General features: G+C 37.2%; 1 protein-coding gene across 1 annotated transcript in view; it reads right to left on the reverse strand.

Annotated features, from left to right (window-relative positions):
* Positions 1-283: 283 nt before the first annotated feature.
* LOC149531982 (uncharacterized) overlaps positions 284-23,786 on the reverse strand; it is a 43,877-nt gene continuing 20,374 nt past the window's right edge. The window contains exon 2 of the mRNA XM_089809756.1: positions 284-1,415. The gene's annotated coding sequence lies outside the window, so the exon portion shown is untranslated. The remainder of the gene's footprint in view (positions 1,416-23,786) is intronic.

Here is a 23,786-nt window from a genome sequence, read left to right on the forward strand (position 1 = left end):
AGCATTTTTGAATCTTAAGATATTCGATCCTGCAATTCAATTTTACTTACTTTGAAACAGAGTTAATGGATCTCAAAGAGAGATTCTTATCTATTATATTTGTCAATGCTTGCATGTTGAGTGCACACAAATACCTACACAACTTTCAAGGCACACTGTAGAAAATCCAGTACAAGAACAAGGTTATAAAATTGGATGTGAAGACTAGAACCCATTTCAAACAACATTTTAAGAATATCTAGCGCTGCACTAAGCATAGCCACATAGCCAAGTAGCACCTATATTTGCACTGGCATGACTTACATCAATATTAATAAATGGAGAAGTCAATTACATTTTCTAGTCATTGGGAAAATTCTGGATATTGCTATTCAAACAACTTTGCTCCATTTAAAGCTTACAGATAGTGTCAATGGCATGTATTTTATTGCAAAGTAAGGCTAAGCCTTGTTTTGAGTTTAGTTGCTGTCAGTGCTCATCGCAAGAGAAGCAGCTGCCTAAGTGCCACTCCTCCGATTGTTATACCAATATGTAACAAAATGTAAAATCCATCTTTTGACATTGGCATGTCCACTAAACATTGAATAAGCCATAAGAGAAAACATCATGCAACTCATTGGCCTCTGAGACAGGGAGACTGGCTAGCCTAAAACTTCAATTACTTTTTCCTTTTTCCTTCAAGGACAGCTTCTCTATTTTTAAGGCTCTCCTGTTAAGCCCACACTCTTTTATTGAGAATGTTAGTTTCTATGATCATATTTTTCCGTATGGAACATTTAACGTGATCACAATAGTGTGATAACAGTCAAAATTTCAGAGTTCCGGCACAAATCATCGAACAAGTGCTGGGGATAGAAATGCCTTCCGTGAAAAATAAATCATCCGTCCAGCCACAAGACAGGATACCAAAGAATCATGAATTGCAAACTTTAGAATACATTAGAAACCTTCGAAAATCTCAAAGAATCTATTCAATATCTTTATTTTGAGGGGACCTGAACAGCATATATGGACAGCGACATTACCTTACAAATGGCAACTGTACAGTTTATTTTCTGAAGCATGTGCCACATATCACTTTATACCTTAGGTTTGACATCTTGTTACCTTTGGACCAAACAATCTTCCACTCCTTTACCCAAAAAGTTTGACAAGATCAGCACCACAGGCATTTCAAGATGTCTTTCATGAGAAAGGCAATTTCCATTCAAGTCAAATCCTTTGTAAGAAAATACGATGTACAGATTTGAACATCTTTTTACAGATCCACTTGCAAGTCTAAAGATGGACATTTTGCAGCCCAGAGAGATTCGATTTTTTCCACCTTGTGATGGGAAAGTTGATATGAGCAAAACCACGCTGAATTTCTGATAGTCAATGTGAGCACATTGGTGATGTTCAGTCCCAGGTATGGCCTGCATAAAATCATTAAAAGATAAGAAATTTTCAACTGTAAGCCTTCATTTTAGAGCTGATCATCATTGCATAAAAGGCCATTATATGTTAAGGAAAATCCTGCAAGTACTTATATATTAAGGTTGAAATTATTGGAGTTTGACCTTGAATCGATAAATTTATCCAGCAAAAATTCAAAAATATTTTAGCTATATTTATCCTATCCATTCACAATGCTTCCAAGTCCAGTTAGTTAATAATACTGTTATGATAGGGAATCTACTGCAACAATATATTAAATATCTTGAAATTCTAAATCTGGCATTCAATGGTTCCGAAGCAACCACATAACATGATCACCTAACAGTAGAATGCATCTGGGCAGGAGAAGATAGGGATTGAAATTGAGTTGTGGTACTTGAAAACAGAAAAATATATATATGCATATAGGCTGATACTACCCAGGGGCCAGTACACCCATTCTGGAGATGTACTCATACTAAACCAGACTGACTAAAGGTTCAAGATCAGGTTGCTCCTGGGTACACCGAGAGTATCGAGGACTGTGGGTTTGATCTGCATATATTTGACTTCTGGAAGCATACTGACTGAACCAGTCCAGGTACAGTTCCCGCTCGGGTCTATAATGGGTATTGACAAGGATTCATCCTTGGTACATCTCTTGCATAAAACCTACATTCCCCGGGGTCGTTCCCCGGGGTCGCATACCCGGCCTAAAAACAGGAGTTTCAGAAACAAGGATGTCCTGGGGACGGGGGGACAGGTATGGGACATCCCCCAGCCGTCCCCAAAAAAGGCAATTTATCAGGGAGCATCCCCAAAACTTGGGGACGGCTCGGAAAAAAAGGGGGATGGCGGAACTAGGGTTTCCGGGATGGCAAATTTTTTTGGCGATTTGGGGGACAGGGGGTGGCAAACGGGGACGGCTATATATATATATATAGGGTAATTTTATAGCTAAACCCTGGGAAAATCCTTCAAAGAAACTTATAAAAACAAATACACATGCATACAGACACAAATATATATATATATATATCAGAATGTTGGAGCTGTGCAATACTATGTTACACAGCACACCAATTTCTGGAGATGTACTCAAACTGAACCGGTATGGGGACATGACTCAGGTCAGGTCACTCCTGGGTACACCCAGGGTACCCAAGACATTGGATTTATTCCAATGTTTTTACTTCTGAAAGCTGAGTTACCGAACTCTCACCCCCCCACCCCAGATGCAGATGGTGATGTGCCTGGAAGCGGAAACCACCTGGAGGCACCCATGAAGCGCATCCACAGCCCTATGATGGGCTCCTTGGGCGCCTCTAGAGGCATCCCCAAGCATCCAAGCACATTTGGGGGGCCAGAAAAAAGCAAAACGCCAAATCTGACATTCAACCCTGAAAAAAAAAATAGCATGTACTACTTACCTTTTTTAAATACTTTTTTCCCGCGAAACCCTAAAATGGCCCTAATAGAGGCCATTCATTATTTTTTCATCTCATTGTGTTTGTGCTTTGCTCTCCTCATTTGGTCTTCATTTTGGCATTTTGAAGTGCATGATTATTTTCGATAAGGATTGTCCGGTGCCATATAACCTAAGCAAAAGAGATTTATGTGTCTAAGGTAAATAATTGATCCCATTCTTAAGCCCTTAAATGAATTCTTTTTGAGATTTTGATGAATTTGTTCAAGTATGGGAATAAATTTTTCAAGTTTTCTTCATTTTCTTAGAAATAAAGAAACAAGTTTAGCTATCTATTTTAATATTTTGGTATCTTGTTTTTGCACTTGTATGCTTGACGTTTATAGTTTTTTTTCTCATTTAAATTTATTTAATTTCTCATAATAGAAAGAAATCAGATTATATTGTGGAAGAATGATCGCCCCTAGTAGTGAAAGCTCAATGGGAGGGCAAAGAGCCAATAAATTCAAATTTGAGATAGGATCTCCTTTATGGAAACATACCACAAGAATATCATATAGGTTGCAAGAGGTTGGTAATATATTTGAAAGTGTAATGTATGTGATACTAAACCATTCAATAGCTCATATTCTTGAGTTAAATTTCATTTTATGGGCCCTTCTGGTAAAGTAAGGGGAATGTGCAAAGGCCAAGATAAGACTGGGATATCTAATGCAAAAATAGAAGCATGTGCACAAAAACAAAGTAAATCGGTTAGAAGATCAAAACAAACTTCTTATGGTGGTATATCCGCAAAGAAAAAAAACACAATTAACCACTAAGCCAGTTGTGTCCTCCAAACTCCATTCTTTCAAGTAAATGTACCAAAATTGGAAGAGGAAGAAGTAGAAATTACCACCTGCAAAAGAGGTACATCAAACACGGCATTTAAAATGGACACAAGAGAGCTTGTTGGTGAAGTCATTACACATTACCTCTATGTCAATGGTCTTCCTTTCAATTTGGTGGGATCACCATATTGGAAGAAGATGGTGGCGATCATCAATAAAGCACCAGCTGATTACACTAGTCCTAGGTATGAAAAGGTACATACCACCCTATTGCAAATAGAGAGGACTTCTATAGAGAGCTCTTCAACCAATTAGAAATTGTTGGAAATATTTAGGTGTTTCTATTGTTTCCAATGGATGGAAAGATACAAGAACCTGTTCATTGATTAATGTGATTCTAGTGTCCCCTAAAGGGACAATATTTTTTGGGCAATTAATTGTAAAGGGGAAGTGAAAGATGCACAGTTCATCTCCAGAGTTCTCATTGAGGCCATAGAGATAGCCGGCAGTCAGAACGAGGTACAGGCAATCATGAGCAATGAAAGAAATTGTAGGGGTGCAAGTGCTTTGGTTGAGGGCTGATATCACCATTTTTTTGGACACTGTGTACTGTACACTCCCTAAACTTGGCTATACAACATGTTAGTACTCAAATAGATTGGGTGAAACAAATATACCAAGAGGGGTAGAGATCCGGATGTTTGTGATGAACCACCAAATGTTACAATCAATATTCAGATCTTTCTTCAAATTGGAGGAGTTGATAAAATAAGATAAGATAAGATAATGATATTAATGTCCAATAAGAGACCAACAAAGGGTCCAACGGGCTCGAAGATTACAAGAAGGATGAAAAATAACCTAGCAGGAGCACCAAAGAATGTTCAGGAAAGAGCAAACAAGAAAGCAAAGAAAGAAAACAACAACCGACGAGAGGACTAGATATCCTTTCTTGGTAAAAAAATCCAGCACCGAAGGGTACGGCCCAGGATGACCAAGGGTCTAGGCCTGTCACTGAGTAACACTGGAGATAGGGTGTCACTATCTAGTGAATCCACCACGAGGTCTAACTAATCTAGTGTGCCCAAAGATAGGTGTAGCAAGTGGCCGCTTCATGCCCCTAGAAGGGGACATGGGCAGGAAAAACACAGTGATGAGCTGATCCAAGGCCTAGCTCTGAGAAACATGACTTGTAAGGTGGGATCATGGAGTTGCAAAGTCTCCCAAAGGTAAAGCACTAAACATTGTTGGTCGGAATAACTAAAAAAGGCCGAAAGGGATTTGCAATCTCTAAAGAAACAGTGGAACCTACCTTTGATCTCATAGTATATGGGCCATCTAAAGATGTAGTGGATCTTAGTCATTGTCTTGGATAAAGAGAAAAGGCGGAAAATCCGGTCATCTCTGGCCAAATGGTGATCCATCTAGCACCAAAGCTAGTGGGAACCAACTCTGAAAGACCCCAAAGAGATGTGGAGGGCGTGACTCCAGTGCCAGCTCAAGCAAAAGGGATGCATAATAAAAATGTCACGGGTCTCCAGAAAGTGCTCAGAGTAGAAGGCCATCCATGGGAGCAAGCCCCCAAGAGTGTTACTCCAAGTCGTAGTCATGTATTGTCTATATATGTTAAGTCTAACGTGTCCATTCAGCTCCTACTACAAGGGAAGCAGATGGTGAATTTGATTAGTGAATCTTGAATCTTGATTAATGAGCATTGACTCATGAACTATATTTTGATTTTGTAGTTATAATGATTTCTTGATTTGCATCAAATCGTGAACATAGACGTATATGACATGGCATATTAGTTATTTCAACTTGAATATTCATAAAATATCAATTGGCATTTAATATATATCTTGAACAATGATGAAGTATTATACTATCAAATGATTTCATTTTGTATAATCCTTGCATTTCTTTGCATATATCTTTGTTTGTGTCAACACATCCAAACCCCCACAAAAAATATTCATGCATCCGTACACCCGATTCTCACACTTGCATCTACATCTACACCTAGACCGGCACCCTAGTCTTGAAGCATATTGACTGAACCAATCCAAGTACAGTTACAATTACCCCATCAAGTCCTTTATGGGCATTGCCCAAGATTCGTCATGGGTACATCTTTGTTGTAAAAACCATAGTACCACAGGGACTCGCCCCCTCTCTTTTTGCCCCACATCCGGAGACTTGGACGCAACAGGGACTTGGGGACTCTGTTCCCCCATCCCCAGCAATGCCACCAAATTCTGCCACCTCCACCGAGGATGGGGGGCATCTCAATTTTGACTATTTGCTGATTTGACTATTTATGTTCGATGATCCAATTCAATGCAATGTTCAAGTATTTACTCTTTTACATCTTTATATCTTATATTGCAATACATCTTTTCATAACTAGCATTTTCAATACCATATGTATAGTATGCACAACCCCCTCCCAGTCCCCCGCCATCATTCCCTCGTCGTCCCCCAATCATCCCCAAATTAAGGCCCCTCTGTCCCCCGTCCCCAAAACTTGTCCACCTGTCCCACTGTACCCCCATCCCCTAGGGCAATGTAATTATGGTAAAAACCCAAAAGCCCCAAGGAGAACCCTAGGCATACTCAAGGAAAATCCTTCAAAACAAATGTTATTAAAAACATAAATCCAACCAAAAAGAAAAGTTATTTATAATTGTAGTTAAACTCTGGCAATTATCTTTTCATAGATGATTTTTTTTTGTTCTTAGTTGCAATTAAGCTCTGTAAGTTTTTCTTCTCATAGATGTCCACAAGAGTTTTTTGTCTATGCACAAACTTGTTTTGAACATATGAATTGTGACCAATATCTATGTCACATCATACACTGAATTTGTAGCTTAGGCAAGCTGTTTAAATCAATCTTTCCCAGTTTACACATTTGCCTCCAATAACTACTACTAATTCAATCGCCGTGACACTTTGTATAATCTATTAGAGCACATAGGATTTGACATAATACTCAAATGGCAACCATACTTAGGCCTCTACGCAAAAGCATAATGAAGGGTGCTCCCCTTAATACCACAAACAGACAACAAAAACATAGAAACAACAACAATTTGCGAGAACGAAATATGGACTTCTTATTATCTCCACAAGTGTGGAATTATAGAGTTCATAAATACACTATGCAAACCCAAACAGAAGCCTTCCTTTTAGTAATCTGCAAGACATAGTTGCAAGCTACCACCCTAGAATTGCCCTAAACAACCTACGGGCCTTCCTTATATAGGCATTTTCCACCGCCCGCGAGGGTTCTAGACACTTAGCCCTAACTCTTGAGGCCGACCAACCTCAAATTATATTATTTTATCAAACTTTATTTAATAGAATCGGCTCAAAAAAATTTACAAATTACATTTACGGATGGCTCAACTTCTGGAGACAACTTACAAATAGTTGACCTAATTGATTATAATAACCTTTTTCAGAAATGGCAGCTCCTGTTCTACAACGGTTGATCGCGCACGTGTCCATTAGCCGAGGTTTGACCTCGTTTCAAAGCCATTTAGGTCTTCATCACTGCGCTTGAAGTTTTTGTACCAAAAATTCATATCGAAAATCTGCAATAACTTCACTAATACATATGATATGGAAATGAAACTCATCAGGCAGGCTGATAAATAGATGAAACTCCACATACAAAATTAGAACATTCTAAGCTCACATGACCAACTTACTAAAAATGGCAAGCTTCCACAAACAACTTTGCAATGTAATAGCCTTTATTGAAAACACAAAAATAGAAATAGAAATATTTTTGGCTGATGCAAAATTGCCCTTAGACCTAGGATGCTTCTGCATCAAAATACAAGAGAAAACGGAACAAATATGACTCTCATATGGTTCCTATGTGATTATATATTTTTTCCCTGATACATTTTTATTGGCAGTCAACATATCTATTTGTAACTCTTGCATCCTTTGTAATCTCTAAATAGAGCTGTCTTTGTTCCTCAAAAGTTCATATTTTGACACTGATGGCTTATTGTAAACTCTGATGGCTGTATTTCTCTAACAGTAATTCCCTTCATATATTATTTTATGTTTATATCACTATACTTTGTTTCTTATTTTATAAAATATATACTAAATTTATTGTTAGTTTATTTATATTTATATTATTTTTATGTATTTTATATATTGTACGGCCCAACACAGCCATACTAAACCTAAATCCAAACCAGAAATATATGTGTTACATATAGCCCAGTACAAGCTATTGCCATGTTGTAACCCTCTCCCTCATTTCAATCAATTGATATAACTTCAATGCCAAGACATAATAAGCCCCTCATTTTATCTCCTTTTCTGGTACCATTTTAACAATCAATTTGAATTTTTCCTGCACCAAAAATTTTCATGCACAAAATAGATAATACATACCTATTACTCTTTTTCTCTTCGTCTTCAGCTTTTAGTGCTTGTTAACAAGTTATTAGCATTTGAGGAAAATTTCAATTAAACATGCATGCCATATGCAAGAAAAATCTGTGAGAAGATTCCTGTTTATTTAAGAACACTTCCGAGAGACAGAGACACAGCTAAGTGTCATCATCTGAAGTAGGTATGAAGAGTTAGTATATGTCTCTGCAGATGATGATACATATCCAATTAAAGAGATGTATAAGGGGGTTAATCAATGAGTTTCTGTATTTCATAGGACCGCCCGCCTATAAAACTTTCCATGTAAAACAATCTAATTTTGCAATCTTGCAAATGCGTCACACTTCAGCTACTACATAGCGATACATTAAACTTGCTCAAAAATAGAAGTAGCAAAATGGATAGCTTTCGATTATTTAAGGTGATTTACCAATTTGGCTGAGTCTGGATCTGAACCACTCTGCAAGTCCTTCACTGAATAGATCCATCATTTACCAGTTTCACCAATGTCCAGGCTATAACAAAAGACGGATCTAGATGAACATAATTGCTTTGCTTTGTAATAAACTGTTCTTGATGTGATTTCAAACTTGATTTTAAGGTGTGTGGAAAAATTCCTCTTCAGGATCTTGGTAATTGTATTTGTTGACCTCCAGATGTGCGGTTAAAAAAACTACAAGTCTACTGAAGCGCCAGTTAGATTTTTCAGCCGGGATATGTTCCTTTTTAGAAAGCTCGGATGTCTCTTTTCTTGCTCGATATGTTCATTGTTCACAAATCTCAAGCTACCAGCTAGAGTTTAGTGAACACCTTTTTGAGATGGGTACTGATGGGAATAAAACTGCGAGTATAGGTAAGCAAGTGTTTAACTTTTCAATCTGCTGAACACTCACATATTTTAAGAACATAGAGGAAAGATAAGTAACTGGTAACTGCTATTCTCCATCTCCATTTAAAAAAACAAGCATGTTCTTATGGAGTCATGCTGTCACTCCCATGTGTCCAATTTAAATTTGTATCATTGAGAAATATTTTCCACCATTAGGTTTTAGCCTTAGGGAAAAGGTGTAATGGCCTTCTCAGAATATTTTGTAAACAAGTATTGTACTCCTTATGTTTTGGGAAGTGATCAGAACTAAGGGCATAAATGTTGTCAATGGTGGGAACCAAGATTGTTGCTATGATCGACTAACATCAGATTCAGCTTTGATCAAGTTTCGAGTATAAAGCATGTCTATGTATATTACAGGAAACAGCGAAGAGGTACATTGTTTTCATCAATGAGCTTAACAGAGTAAATATTATGGGCCACAATTTTGGATATAGATAATATAAGATCTGAATATGACATAAATGTGTTCGCCTAAGTTAAGATATTGGTGGCACATGTTTTGGATGAAGCATACACTAACTGGTTAATATCACAAAATACAGAGCACCTGGCAATAATCAGGTAAATTGGCCTAAGGAATTAAATTGCCTTGTCAATTCAATTACTTGGCAATGTAGGGACAACATCCTAGATGTTAACCCTCAATTAGAAAATTTTAATATTCAGCTTTGATTAATGTGCCACACATTTTGTGGAAAACAGTTTTGAAGGCCAACTAGGAATATAAGTTGGAAAGGTATATAAAAAGGGATTAGCTTTTGTATGTGAGGTATGGATATGATATGTGAACTTTATGTACACTGCTATAATGATGTTATGATGTTGTATTGATGATCGGATCCAAGTTTTTGAAGTATGATCAAAATCAGATGCAAGCTATTCAAAGGACTAATCAGAGATTCTGATACTAGCACAGCCATTTTAGTATTTTATATATTACCTATCATATTGATTGTAAATCATTACTGAGCAGTGAGTTCCTATTGTAACACAACTTCTAACAGGGTTGAGACCTCTAAAAAGGACAAATTTACTAAATGTATGTAATGACTACTAATAGGGTCAAAACACCTAAGAGAGAATTTTCAAATTAGTACACAGTTATGGGTACCATCCCCCTAGGGTTTTCCCTTGGCCAAGGTTTCCTCGAAAACCAATCATGGTGTTATGAGTATTGTTATCTGTAAATGCATGCGGTTAAGTTTTAAAATATATGGTTTGTTAAAGATATAAATTTTTCGAACATTGCAACCTAACACATTTATGACAGAAGCGATAGTAAAGAATTTAATATACAAATTCAATTTATTCCTCACCATTTGAGCAACTAGAGTATACATAGTTCTTGGAGAAGGAGATAGAGTAGTTAAGAAATGATTTCAAGGTGATTTTGACAAACCCTACATCATTGTCGAAAGGTATTGACGCAAACTACGAGCTCTAATTTGAAGAAATTGCCAATTGATTTTGAGCTTAGGAAACATGGCGAAACCACATACCTATGAAGTGAAAGAAAGACCTGGGGATCAATTTCAGAAACACCCATTTAAGTCCATGGAAGATGATCCTGAGGGTGCATTCTCGCAAACCCCTGACAGAGTATTGTATGTGGAAGACATTAGGACATACATTCATTGTAAGTTTGAATCATAGCAACAGAGAAATTGCAGAAGAAACAGAGAAATCCATAATAAAAGTCTTAAATGAAATTGATTACAAAGAAACAGCTATATCTAGACCAGTTGGACTGACAGTCAGAAAGCAAACAATGAATCCTTCTGATGAATCAGAGGATGTAAACCAATTCTCTAGTACACTTCAACAACCAGATTTCTTTATATCTGGAGTACCTATAACTCTTTCAGTTTCGCAGGAAGGGAAGAAACAAGAAAAGAAAAACTTTATGGATACTTTTGTATCTAACGATGAAATTAGAGACATCATGTTGGAATCTATTAATGAGGCACCAGTAATTGGCATTGAAGAAGAGCAAGAACAGGAAAAGGAGAGGAAAGAGAAGGAAGATGTAATAACTGAAGCAGAGGTAAGGCACATGATAAATGAAGGTAAACCTTCATTCATCTTAATTGATAATGTTGATCAAGATTACATTCCATTTGTCACAACACCATCAAACCAGAATACAGTTTATCCTAGTATCAAGGATATTATCGTGGCTAGTGGAGAAATGGATAACATCATAGATAAGTTTAACTGAGACCTCAACTTCATCAAGTATGCAGACATTGTTGGCAAGTGAATTGAGCGGAGCAATTTCCAGTATAGACAAGGATAATAATCTGAGTCATATGATGAAGATGCCTTAAGATGATTTCATTAACAGCTTTTGCTAAAGTCAAGAAGCAGAGAAAAAGTCAGAAAAACATGCAAGGATTCTAGACAGAGCATTGAACAGACTGCAGACAGCATTACCCATGCAGAAAACATTCCAAGGTAATTATGTACGAAATTTGGACAAAGTACTTAATGATTTTGATACTCACTTTACTTCACTATATGAATTTTCTCAGGCAAAAGCAGATCAGGAATACATAGCAGAGAAATTTCTTAAGGTATGTGCTAATATAGCAAATGATGTGAAGTTAATTGATGAGTGCATCAAAGATGTTAAAGAATGTGTTGAGGAACAAAAGAAATTGCATGTTACTTGTGTAAAGTCAATTAAATTTGTAATAGATGTAGATAAAGCAAGGGAATAAGAAGCCAAGCTGGAGAAGACCGCAGAGAATTTTGAGAAGTCAAATCAGAATGTTACAGAATTGGATAGGACTGTGAGCAAGTAATTTGATGTAATCAGTATACTGCAAAGGGAGCGAGACACAATGATACAACAATTTTCATTACTGTGAAGTTTGCTTGCAACTAAACTCAAGGTTATGCAGAAGGAATTGGAGCTATTGGAAGCGTCCAAGAAATCTTATGAGACATTCAGACCCACTAACCTTCATGCATTAGAAGATTGTGCTATTTGTGGACAGATACAGGTCGCAGAAAATTTAAAGCAGGTAGTGGACACAGATTTTGCAGCCTTTAAGGGTAATTTTGCAGATATATTTAGATTTGTATAAGATTTTGGTCACACAATTTTACTATGTACATAATCTTTCTGTGCATTTCGCCTTTGCCATTGATGTCAAAGTGGGAGTATTATGGTAGGCAGTGAAAAATGGAAGTATGGTATTGAGTAAACAGTAAGAACAGTCATGAACGCATATAGCATGTATAGATCAAGCTTCTGTGATAAGGTTTTTGTTTTAGCATTTGACTTTTGGTAATTTTTCACTAGGTGTTGCCATTAATGAAAAAGGGGGAGATTGTTGGCAAGTGATCACAACTAAGGGCATAAATGTTGTCATTGATGGCAACCAAGATAGGTGGTATAATCGCCTGACATCATATTTACTTTGACAAAGTTTTGAGTATAAAACATGCCAAGTATATTACAAGAAGTAGAGAACAAGTACATTGTTCTTATCAGCGGGCTTAGAAAGGTGAATAATACTGGCCACAATTTTGGATATAAATAATATAAGGTCTGAATATGACGTAAGTGGGAAATTGTTGGCAAGTGATCACAACTAAGGGCATAAATGTTGTCATTGATGGCAACCAAGATAGGTGGTATGATCACCTGACATCATATTTACTTTGACAATGTTTTGAGCATAAAACATGCCAAGAATATTACAAGCAGTAGAGAACAAGTACATTGTTTTTATCAGCAAGCTTAGAAAGGTAAATAATACTGGCTATAATTCTGGATATAAATAATATAAGGTCTGGATATGACGTAAGTGTGTTCGCCTAAGTTTAGATATTGGTTGGCACATGTTTTGGTTGAAGAATACACTGACTGGCTAATATCACAAAATACAAAGCAAGTGGTAGTAATCGGGCAAATTGACCTTAGGAATTGAATTGCCTTGTCAGTTCAATTACTTGGCAATGCAGGGACGACATCTTAGATGTTAACCCTCAATTAGCAAATTCTAATATTCAATTTTGGTTGATGTGCCACAAGTTTTGTGGAGAACAGCTTTGAAGGCAGAGTGGGAATATAAGTTGGAAAGGTAGATTTTGTCTGCGAAGTATAGATATGATATGCAAACTTTATGTAGACTGTGTTGGGAATTAACAGGTGGGAAATATTGCATGCATAAACATATGAAAATAACATGTAAAGTAAATGCATCCACATAAAAACCAGTGTAACAAGGGGACGTGTCCCCCCCCTCCCCCAAAAACTAGGCCGTTTCGGAGACGGGGACGTCCTGGGGACAGGGGGACAGCGTCTCGACGTTTCGGGTGGCGCCACTTAGAGCGCCACCGCTGCTGGAGACGGCGAGACGTCTCTGAGACGGCTAGAGGTCTCCAAGACGGGGGAGACGTCTCTGAGACGGCTAGAGGTCTCCGAGTGTGGGGGTGCAGGGGGACGCCAAGGAGTCTCCTTCATTGAGGGGGGACACTAAGAAGTCTCCATTGTGGGGGGACACCAAGGAGTCTCCATTGATTTGACATTTTGATTTGGACTCTTGGAGACTTGTAGTTTTTTTTTGCATTATATACTTATTTTGATATGATTCATGGCACATGATACTTATTGTAATCATCTTTATGTCATGACTCATATGATCATTGATTACTATTAGATAGTAGAATCTAGATACTCATACTATTGATTTGAAGGCTGATATATAGAGTTTAGACTAATATTTATTATTTGTTGATGTTCAATGTTTAATGTTCATTGTTTGTTTGTCATTTGATCATGAATCATGATATTCCAGTTGATATGGTATATGCTATACCATATGTATAGTATATACACCCCTACTCCTTCCGCCACCCCCCCATCCCCCGCCACGTCCCCCTGCTATCCCCAAATCAAGGCCCCTCTATCCCCTCGTCTCGAAAACTTGTCCCCCCGTCCCCCCGTCCCCCGTCTCCTAGGGCAGTGTAACTATGATAAAAACTTGACACCAGATATGGTTACCCAGAAACCCTCCAATGAGAAGGCAAAACTGCGGTGGGGATGACACCCACAACTCTTTACTACTGCAGCAATAAAGTTCACCTGTTAAGGTTACATATTTTTGACCATTCTCATGATCTGCCCTGTGAAAGGCTTGCCCTATTAAAAGCTTACAAGGATTGTTAGATCCCACCCTATTAAAGGATTTTAACACTCTATCAGAAGTGTACCTAGAAGGATTTACATAACATTCACTTGGAATGTCACCCTATTAAAGGCTTTATACAATGGCTGTTAAACCAACCTATCTCCATAGGATTTCATTCTGCTAATACAATTGTTAGAAAGTATAATAGAATGTTTGACCTGATCACTTGCAATCTGCTAATGCTGATTTCAGATCCTTGTTCTGTCTAGTCTGATCCTCACTGATCTAGTATGAAACTACTATGACCTTGCTCTGTTCTGCTAACTAATTCTACAATGCTGTCCTTCTTCTAAGTCAATTCACCCCTTTCACTTCCTTCAAATTTCGCTAGCATTATCTCCTTGCATGCATTCTCTTTTCACACATTCTATCTCATACATACTGAATTGTGGGGCTTCGACCTCCTTACAAAGGATTTCGTGACTTAGGGTTAGGTATGAATCTACGATTGAGATTCATCCATCTTCCCTGCTCAAATCTTTCCAATTTTCTAACTGGTTGCATGTTGATTACATAGGGAATCAAAATAGATTCGTTCTTATCTTTTAATCCTTCGAGATTTATCCATATGTCGGCTCAAAAACGGTTTACATCTTAGTTTGTGAAGGCACAAACTCTTATGTTGATTCTGTATTACTTGGCACTTACTAATTGTTGATGCTCGGCACATACTAGATTTTGTCTTGCTCAGCACTTGAACTTTGCTCAGCATCTATTAGTCACTCGGCATCTGAAACTTGCTCGGCACTGTCTATTTGCTCGACATTTGAATGACTCAGCACTTGTTGAATTTTTGGCTTGGCACATATTGTAACTCGGCATCTATATTATACTCGGCATCAACTTAGAAAATTTCTTAAGTGTGTTGACACTCAATTGCAAAACCAATCTAAGATCAACAAACTGCTAATATGTAATTGTATTGATAATCAAATGCAAGCTATTCAGAGGACTAATTGCTAGGATTAACCACGGACAAATTTACCAATTACATGCAAACATAACCAATATCATAAAATAATATATCACGCGGAACAGAACACAAGACACAGATTTAACATGGTTCACCCAATCCCAGGGCTACGTCCACCAAATAGTGAGTCCAATATTCTTATTATCCAATGATTGCAACCTAATTGCAATCGGCAATCCCTTAAAGCTCAATACTGCCACAAAAAGCTGCAATCTCATCATACGTTATGAAATCCCTAACCCTAAGCCATTTTATACAAAAAAAATTGTCGCTAACAAATTAGGGCTAGAATAAGTCGTCCAATAGAAAAAATAGACCCCCATAGTGAAATCTAAGGGGAAACCACGCCAAATAAAGTGGGAAAAATTAACCTCCTAGTTTGATTAGGCTCCACATCACAACACTAATTAAATATTGTGATATCAATACAGTCATTTTAGTAATGTATCTATTACATATTGCATTGATTGTAAATCATTATTGAGCAATGAGCTCCCACCATAAAACAACTCCTCATAGGGTTGAGACCTCTAACAAGGACTAATGTACTAGATGTATCTAATGACTCCTACTAGAGTCAAAACTCTAATACAGAGTTTTCAGATTATTACAAAGTTGTGGGTACTATCCCCACCGGGGTTTCTCCTTGGCCAGTGCTTCCTCAAAAACCAATCATGTTATGAGTTTCTCATGGTTATGTGCTTCAATTTTCAATATTGTTATTTGTGGATGCATATGGTTAAGTTTTGAAATATATAGCTGAGGTAAAAGTTTTGTAATAATTATTCACCACCACCCCCCCCCCCCCCCCCTCAATATTGCCTATTTCTAACAGTGTGACAAGTGAAACATAGGAATACGTTGTCTATTGATCTATTGAATCAATGGCAAAGGTTGCCCTGAGATGAATCTCAACCAATCTAGTGGTGCCCTTCTCTGATCCCCTTTGTAATCACAAAAACTTCGTTGATGAGGATCTCAGTTAATGAAGAGATAATGACAACGCCAACTAGAAATACTCGATCATCAACTTGAGATCTCTAACATCAGACATACAATAGTGTGTGTACTTTAGGATCTCTTGTCTTGGTGTTTCAAAACTACCAGGTTGCAAAATAACCAATACCAGGATACAAGAGGCAAAACTCAGCTTGAGGATTAGCTAATTCCCATATTCAACTAAATTCAGCTCAGATCTGGACCAACTTCAACAAAGCACAAGGACTCTCTACACTTAAGAATCTGCAAGGCCAAGGCAGGTGCACCTTAGGGATTGAAATCACTAATTATTTGATATTCTTTCTTTAAAATTCATTCACTCACACTCTTCTTTTTAGATCTATCCCCTATAGTAAAAAAGGTCAACAATCTTCTAGATTTGTAATAAACTCCTTGATTACAATAGCCAACTATAACTCAAAGGAAAACTATTACAAATAAGTACTGGCCTGCAATTTGATTCTTCATTACATTAAGTAAATATTGATTTTGATTTAAATGTGCTTTCTGTAACCAAATTATTGCAACAATTTGCATCACAACTTATGACCAATGCCTTATCCATTGCTATGCAGAGTCACACTAGTAAATAATTGATCTATTTAATTGACTTGGAATTAAATTCATCAGTTGTTAACCCTACACTCCATTCTTATGATATCCCTCTCATATGCCTAGAAACCCTATCAATTTATCCAAGCATTTACTTAATTCCTTGAATTAAAAGTAACAATAAATTGACATACAACCTATCCCAGTTGCATTAAATTGTATGAACTTTGCTCATTCAATCGCAAAATAACAAGCATATGAAAATGGAGCCAGAATTTAGAGACACGGATATTCAAAACTTCCTTTTTGTATTAATATTCTTTGAAAATAATACATCATTGATGTAAACTCAAAAATAACTCAAGATATGATAAAAACTGTCATTCAAGATTCATTTGGATTCAGTATGCAAATTTGAAGCAACATATCATTAACACAAGAATTGGACCGACTGCAAATAGCATAAACACTAAAAATTATACAGACTTCGGACCCTTACTCCACATCTTGGAAATCCTTTTATAGGAAGGATTGCAAAAAGCTTCAAATGGGAGGACAGATGTCAAAATTCTATTGGAAAGAAAATACAAAGATATTTCTATACTGTTACATTACAAACATTCTTTGTACTTTGATCAAAATTAGGATCCAGTTGCAAAATTGGCAGGTGGCACTTTCTGTAGGCATCTTCAACGTATTTATGTTTGTCTTTAGCTATCTATTGCTTTCCTTGCCTTTTATTTGCTTTGTCTCTTCTGCCACCTCGTTTGTAGCACTTCAACTACTTCTTGCTAGGAGAGCCTTGATTTCTCCAACTGCTTCCCAAACGTATATCTCCCTTTTGTGGGTCATTCAGTCCCTTTAACTTCATCTAAGTCCTTTGTTGTCTTATTCCACCTGGCATCTATTATAGCCCTTGATTCTAATGAAACTTTATTCAAGTCTATTTCACCTTGAATAATCAATCAATCAAACTATTAAAAGGGACGTCACTATCATCTTCAAAAACTGATGTTGTGCCAGCTTGAATTAATATTGTACTGAAAGAATCTAACCATTCCTACCAGTCTTTCAGTTTATTGTCAGTATCCAAAATTGTTGGAATGCAGGGCTCAATCCCTTGTGATAAGATTTTCATTTTACCTTGTATAATCTGCAACTTGCCAATAAAGAAACCTATTAGTTATTTCACGATCTTCAGGCCTTCCTTTATCGTGATGATCTTATCAGGCAGGTCTAGCTCCTTTGCCATCAACATGATTAGCCTCTCCAAAAATTGAGTATATGGCCCCCATAAGCTAAAAGTGGGTGATAGCCATGCAAGTGCTTCATTGTAAACATGCTCGGCATCTTATAAAGAAATAAAAAGAGCATGAGCCTGTTGAGAAATGGTTTTCAGAGTTTCTACTCTCTAGCCTATCATGCTTTCCTTTTGGGCTCTACTTCTTGCTCCAGCTCTACAATCTGAGTGGAAATTTCCATTGTGACCATGCCTAGTTGTTCCTGGATGCCATATACCTTGTTTTGCTCTGCATTAGCTAGTTACTCTTTCAAAGATGCAACTCCTACCTCTAACCCTTGAGCTTTGGCTTCCATTTCCTCTATCCTCTCTTTATAGACATGGCTCTTCCTAAGCTCTTCTTCATAGAGTTTCCTGACATCTATATACTCGTGGAATGATCTACCCAGTCTTGTCTCTATTTCTTCCACTTTAGCCTCTTTAATGAATGAGAAGTGTTTCACTACCTTGGAAATTTTTGTACCTGAGGTACCCTGTATAGTCCAAACTATCATATTTCCTTGATGAATACTATGTACATCCATTAATTTAGGCTTATTTGTTGCAGGAGTCATGCTCCATACTACTAGAGACTTGGAATCAATATTAAATCTTGATCCCCTCTGAAGTCCATCAGCTCCAAATGCTTCATAGGATATAGCATTTTCTTGTCTTCTTATCTAGTCAAGCATGAAAGCTTGTTCCAAATCCCAACCAAGCACTAGAAGCATACCACTTCTTTGTACTAGGTCTTTAGCCTCTGCAAGAGTCATCACCTCACTCTCTGGGTCACCTAGCTATCTGTCAACCAATTCTTGCTTCTCTTCATCAAATTCTCCTGGCTTCATTTTCAAGACCATTTCACTCTATTTTATTTTGTAGAGGAAGCTTTTAAACTTAGTGGATTTGATGAATTCATCATCCTCTATAAATTGTTGAGCTTGGATGATCCTGTCATCCAATCTTGCTACTGCCAGTTCCAGGTCAGTCAGAGAGTTTTCTGCTGCATTGACCCTATCCTACATATAGCTCTACCTCAAATCAGAAAAAATATTGGTTTCTTCCAAGCATGATCTGCAATGTCCTTTGTTTTACCTTTTCAGGTATATGGACTACCTTTTGCCTTTTGTTACCCTTGGTAACCCATGATGCTTCAACAGGCTCATCCTCTTCAATTTCCAGAGTTACATCTGGCTCCAAGCTATTTGGATTTACCCTTTCTTCCTCTCTAATTGGCTTTGTAGGCATTTGTGCCATGATCTCAGCATGATCATTCACCATCTTCCTTATTCTTTGTGGATAAGGAATATCCATATAAAAACCCTTGAAATTTGGGTCTGCTTTCTTCATCCCCTTTTCTACCCTTAAAACATCATCAAATTTTGCTAACTTGTCAACAACTTCCCCCTCAGCTACAATGTTGGGAATTAGGTCCTTGTGTGGTAATTCTTTTGTAATTGGCAACACATAATTCCTAATTTCTTTCAAGGTGTTCCTCATGTAGCCATCTGGGTCATACATCCTATAGGGAGCATTTGACAAATTATAGTGGTGGAGGAAAGAATTGATTTGGTCCAAGAATTCTTTTCCAATTAAAAAGTCTCCTACTTTAAAACACCTACAGAGAAATGTGTCTTTATGCACCTTAGGGCCTAAATATTCCTTATTTACCAAAAACAATTGCCACATGAATTTAATGATGGCCAATCTGGGAGGGATATATTTGGGCAATATGTGGGGTGGCTGAGGACAACCATATACTCTCATGAGTGAAAAAGTTGGGAACAAGATGTCTCCCCAATTACGATCTAGCCTTTTACTTTCAGGCAGAAGGGTTGGTCTCAATAAACTTTTCAATATCTCAAGAGCCCTAAAGAAACTAGGGTCTAGCATTCTCATAATTACAAAACTAAAGTTATTGAAAAAGGAAACACAATCGGAGTAATGATAGAATCTATCCCATACCCCTGTTGCACAATTGAACTAGTAGCTCTCCATTGACATCTGATGTTTGATCGATGAAATTTGGGCTGATATATCCCACATTCTTATACAGAATCAGATGCATAAGTAATGAGTAATGGTTGAATCTAAAATTCCTCATCTCTCCTTTCCGTGCCAACTCAACATTACCTTTGATTTTCTCCAAAATAAAATCACCTAATCATATTCTGCACTATGATATGCATCCTATACATCTCTGGCCACATATTGATCCATATACCATATCAAAACCATCTTTGCCTACTACTTTGTGGACACCATACACAGTCTTCACAAAGTAATTTTTGAATTTATCCAAGGGCATCATCTTTTCTACCTTCTTTGGATAATCCCCAACCTTCTTGAGGTCCATTAAGATGTGTTGCATCATAGATTTTCTAGTGTAGGATTTTGTATTTCTCTCAAACTTCTCATGAAGTTCTTCTAAATCCAGCGGTTCACCCATTGCACCATCTAACCCAAAAGCTTCAATGAAAGAAGCGTGATCCAGTGTACACAAGATGGTCCCATCATGCCTATGAAAAGATTTAGTGGCTAGTTTGTAAGCTCAGATTAGGGCTTTTACAAGATCAACATCTTCAAATACCTTCGAAAAAATAAGCTTAGCCAGATTCTTCTTCCATGGATTGCACACAGGAATCTTATCAGATCTGTTGTTGTAGAAGTATCTAAACAATTCATACCATCAACATCAGGGCAAGTAGCATCCCTGCAAAATGCATAAATATCTCTGAAATTATGGTCATTTGCAGAGATAGCATTTGATGAGTCCAAGAACAACTTTATCCATTCATCTACAAATCTATTTGGTTTCCTCTACCTAGTTTTTCCTCCTTTAGAAGTAGAAGTCTCAATATCTTCCATATATGCAGCTTGAATCTCTTCTACTTCCTTATCAGACATCTTGACTATGAATTAAAACTCTAGAAACTCTACAATTAGCACTGAAAACTATGAATCCTTCGCACTTAAAATTCTGCAATTTCTGGAGATCTTTTCTTTCTGTAAATGGTAACCTATTACCGGCCTAGAGAATGTCTTTATGCTATGCATACTTCACGAACCTTCTCTATGCATTGATTTCTTGCATGCACGAGCTTTAAATTCAGTATTTCTGTCACTTCAATGGAACGTCGACATAATTATCCAGCTCAGAATTCCTTGTACTTTACTCCAACTTCATTAGTCAAAAACCTATGTTGCTTTTCCAACTCAGAAAAAGGGCAAAAAGTGCTTTCATGTTGTTATTTTAGGGCTTGCAGTCTTACAATCCATTTTAAAAATTAAATCCTTTGTATCATCTTAGGCAAGGAATTTGGCCTTTATGATCTTACGATCACTTCCTTATCACATGATCAAAGGTTCCTTTCAAATCTTCTACGATATTACGATCAACAGTTTGTCGTAAGATCGGAACATCAACTGCAATGTCTTCTCCTCAGCTACGATCTTACACTCAGCAATTTATAAACCCTTTCATAGCATCGTTTCAATATACATAGACCTTTGCAATCTCACGAGCATAGTTTTGCGTAGCATCGGGCTTCATCTTTTCTTGTCTTACGATCTCTTGATCGTTTTATAGAAACGACTTTGTAACTTCGGAAGCTTTATTTTACAACTGACATTACCTCCCAATCATATGCTAACTGTGGCTTTTCTTCACCGTAGCTTCAGAAACCCTAACATTTACCTTTCTTTGAGCCTTACGACCATACGACCACAACTTCGTGAAGCATCGAGCTTTGTCTTTTCTTGCCTTACGATCTCTCAATTGCAATCAACTAACTCTTGTCGAGGCTTCAGAAGTTTTCCTTTAATTGTTATCTCTGACTCCCAATCATACACTCATCTGTAATTTCTGGCATCGAAAACCTTCATTGTTTGCTCCTACAATCTTACAATCTGCTGCTCTTTGTATCTTCAAAAGATTCAATTGCCACGTGTCTCAAATTCTTTATGTTCACGCGCTTAGCCCCACTTTGCATCACTATATCACTTAACATTTCCTTGCTTATGATCTTACAATCTCGTCACTTTCGTAGCTTCGAAATTTTCTCTAGGAACATTTATGCTTACACGATCTCCCATTAATCATAAGATTGTAACCCTTCATAACCTCAGCATCTTATGTTCTTATGATCTCACGATCCTTCTGCTTTCGTATGGTCAAGAGTTCCCTTTTGAGCCTTTACGCTCATACGCTTTTCAGCTTATTGCAACATCATATCACTTGCCTTTTACCATAATACACTTACGATGACACAATATGGGATGATCGTAAGATCACAAACTTCAGAACAAACACCTACGATGCTACGATTATATGGGATATTGTAAGATTGGGAGATCCAGCACTTTACCTTTACGATCCTCCACTAGCCTTTACTTCGTAACATCGAAAGAGGGAAAATTTAGGCTTGCGACTAGACACTTAAAACCCCGATCATAAGATCATAATGAAAGATGGAAAATATGAAAATGACATGCGATCTCCCGCTTAAACACAAAACCTAGGGTAAAGGTCAGAATTGATCGCGGATTTAAAAAATTTCTCCTTGACAAGGTAAAGACATAATCCTTAGGATATCAAACTATCCTACTAGGGCAAGATTTCAGGCTGGGCTAGGGCAAAAATTATCAGGTTAGGGTTGTTTTCTAGTAAACTGATAACAAATAACAAACCCTAACAATACAACTCATTTCAAGGTATTTTCACAATAAATCTCAAAAAAAATGGCACAATGAAAATAAGGGCTATCAATTACGCCAAGCAGCAACCATTGAAAGAGGCTGGAATAGTGAAAAAAATTATTTAAACCAACATGACTAATGGAATTGAAGAGAAAAAATGAAAACCATTAACCACAAATCAGAAATAGAAACTCTAAAATGGGCATACATTCATTGGGATCACAATGAGTTGTGCCTTCTACAACCAAGAGACTTTGTACCATGGGATGCCAACATGATTTAAAGAAAATCTCTAAACTATCTCAGCTTGTGCCAAGTTGTTTGCGCTGCCTCCATCAATTATCAATTTGCAACACTTCGACCTAGCTTGCACTTGATGTGGAAGATGCTCTTCCTTAAACATGATTTTTTTCTTACTTTATGCATCCTCAAGTTCATGTTGTGCACTTCATTCTTCACTCCTCACTTTCAATTGTGCATCATGCACTCTTCTTTGAAGGACCTTGCTCTCATTTGGCTTCTGACATTCAAATGCCCTATGACCTATTTATCCACATATGAAGCAAGTCCTTTGAAGCCATCACCTCTTTCCCCTCTTCTTCTTTTAGCGGCTTTGTATATCCTAGATAATTCCAAATATAGAGGATGACCCTGCAGACACCTTATGTAAAAAAGGTGAAAGAAATTATTCTTCACTGCTAAAATAAGATGACTACACCTTTGCATATCCTAGTTTATGACCTCTCTCCCAAGTATTATAGCCTAGAGGTACTTTCTATTCTAGGTAAAGTGGCACCTTATAGAGATGTTGGGGATGCTATAGGGTGTAAGAAAGCATTCAGTAGGATCTTCAGCGATCCAAGGGTGGGGGCAAATGTTAGGACGGACGATGTATTATCATCTTGGAAAAAGATGCAGATCCTATTTTTGTGAATGATCATAGCACAGTAGATGATATTACATGGACAAGATTATGTGTACCTCAAACCTCTTGCCATAAAGTTCCTAAACCTCTTGCCATAAAGTTCCTACCACAAGTAAGTTTTTTATTTTAAATTTACAAGTGTTTTTAAATTTTTTTGACAACTGGCAATGTATATTTTA

This window comes from Cupressus sempervirens, chromosome 11 (genome assembly GCF_028749045.1).
Source record: "Cupressus sempervirens isolate cs-2001-9-10 chromosome 11, ASM2874904v1, whole genome shotgun sequence".
Taxonomy (NCBI): Eukaryota; Viridiplantae; Streptophyta; class Pinopsida; order Cupressales; family Cupressaceae; genus Cupressus; species Cupressus sempervirens.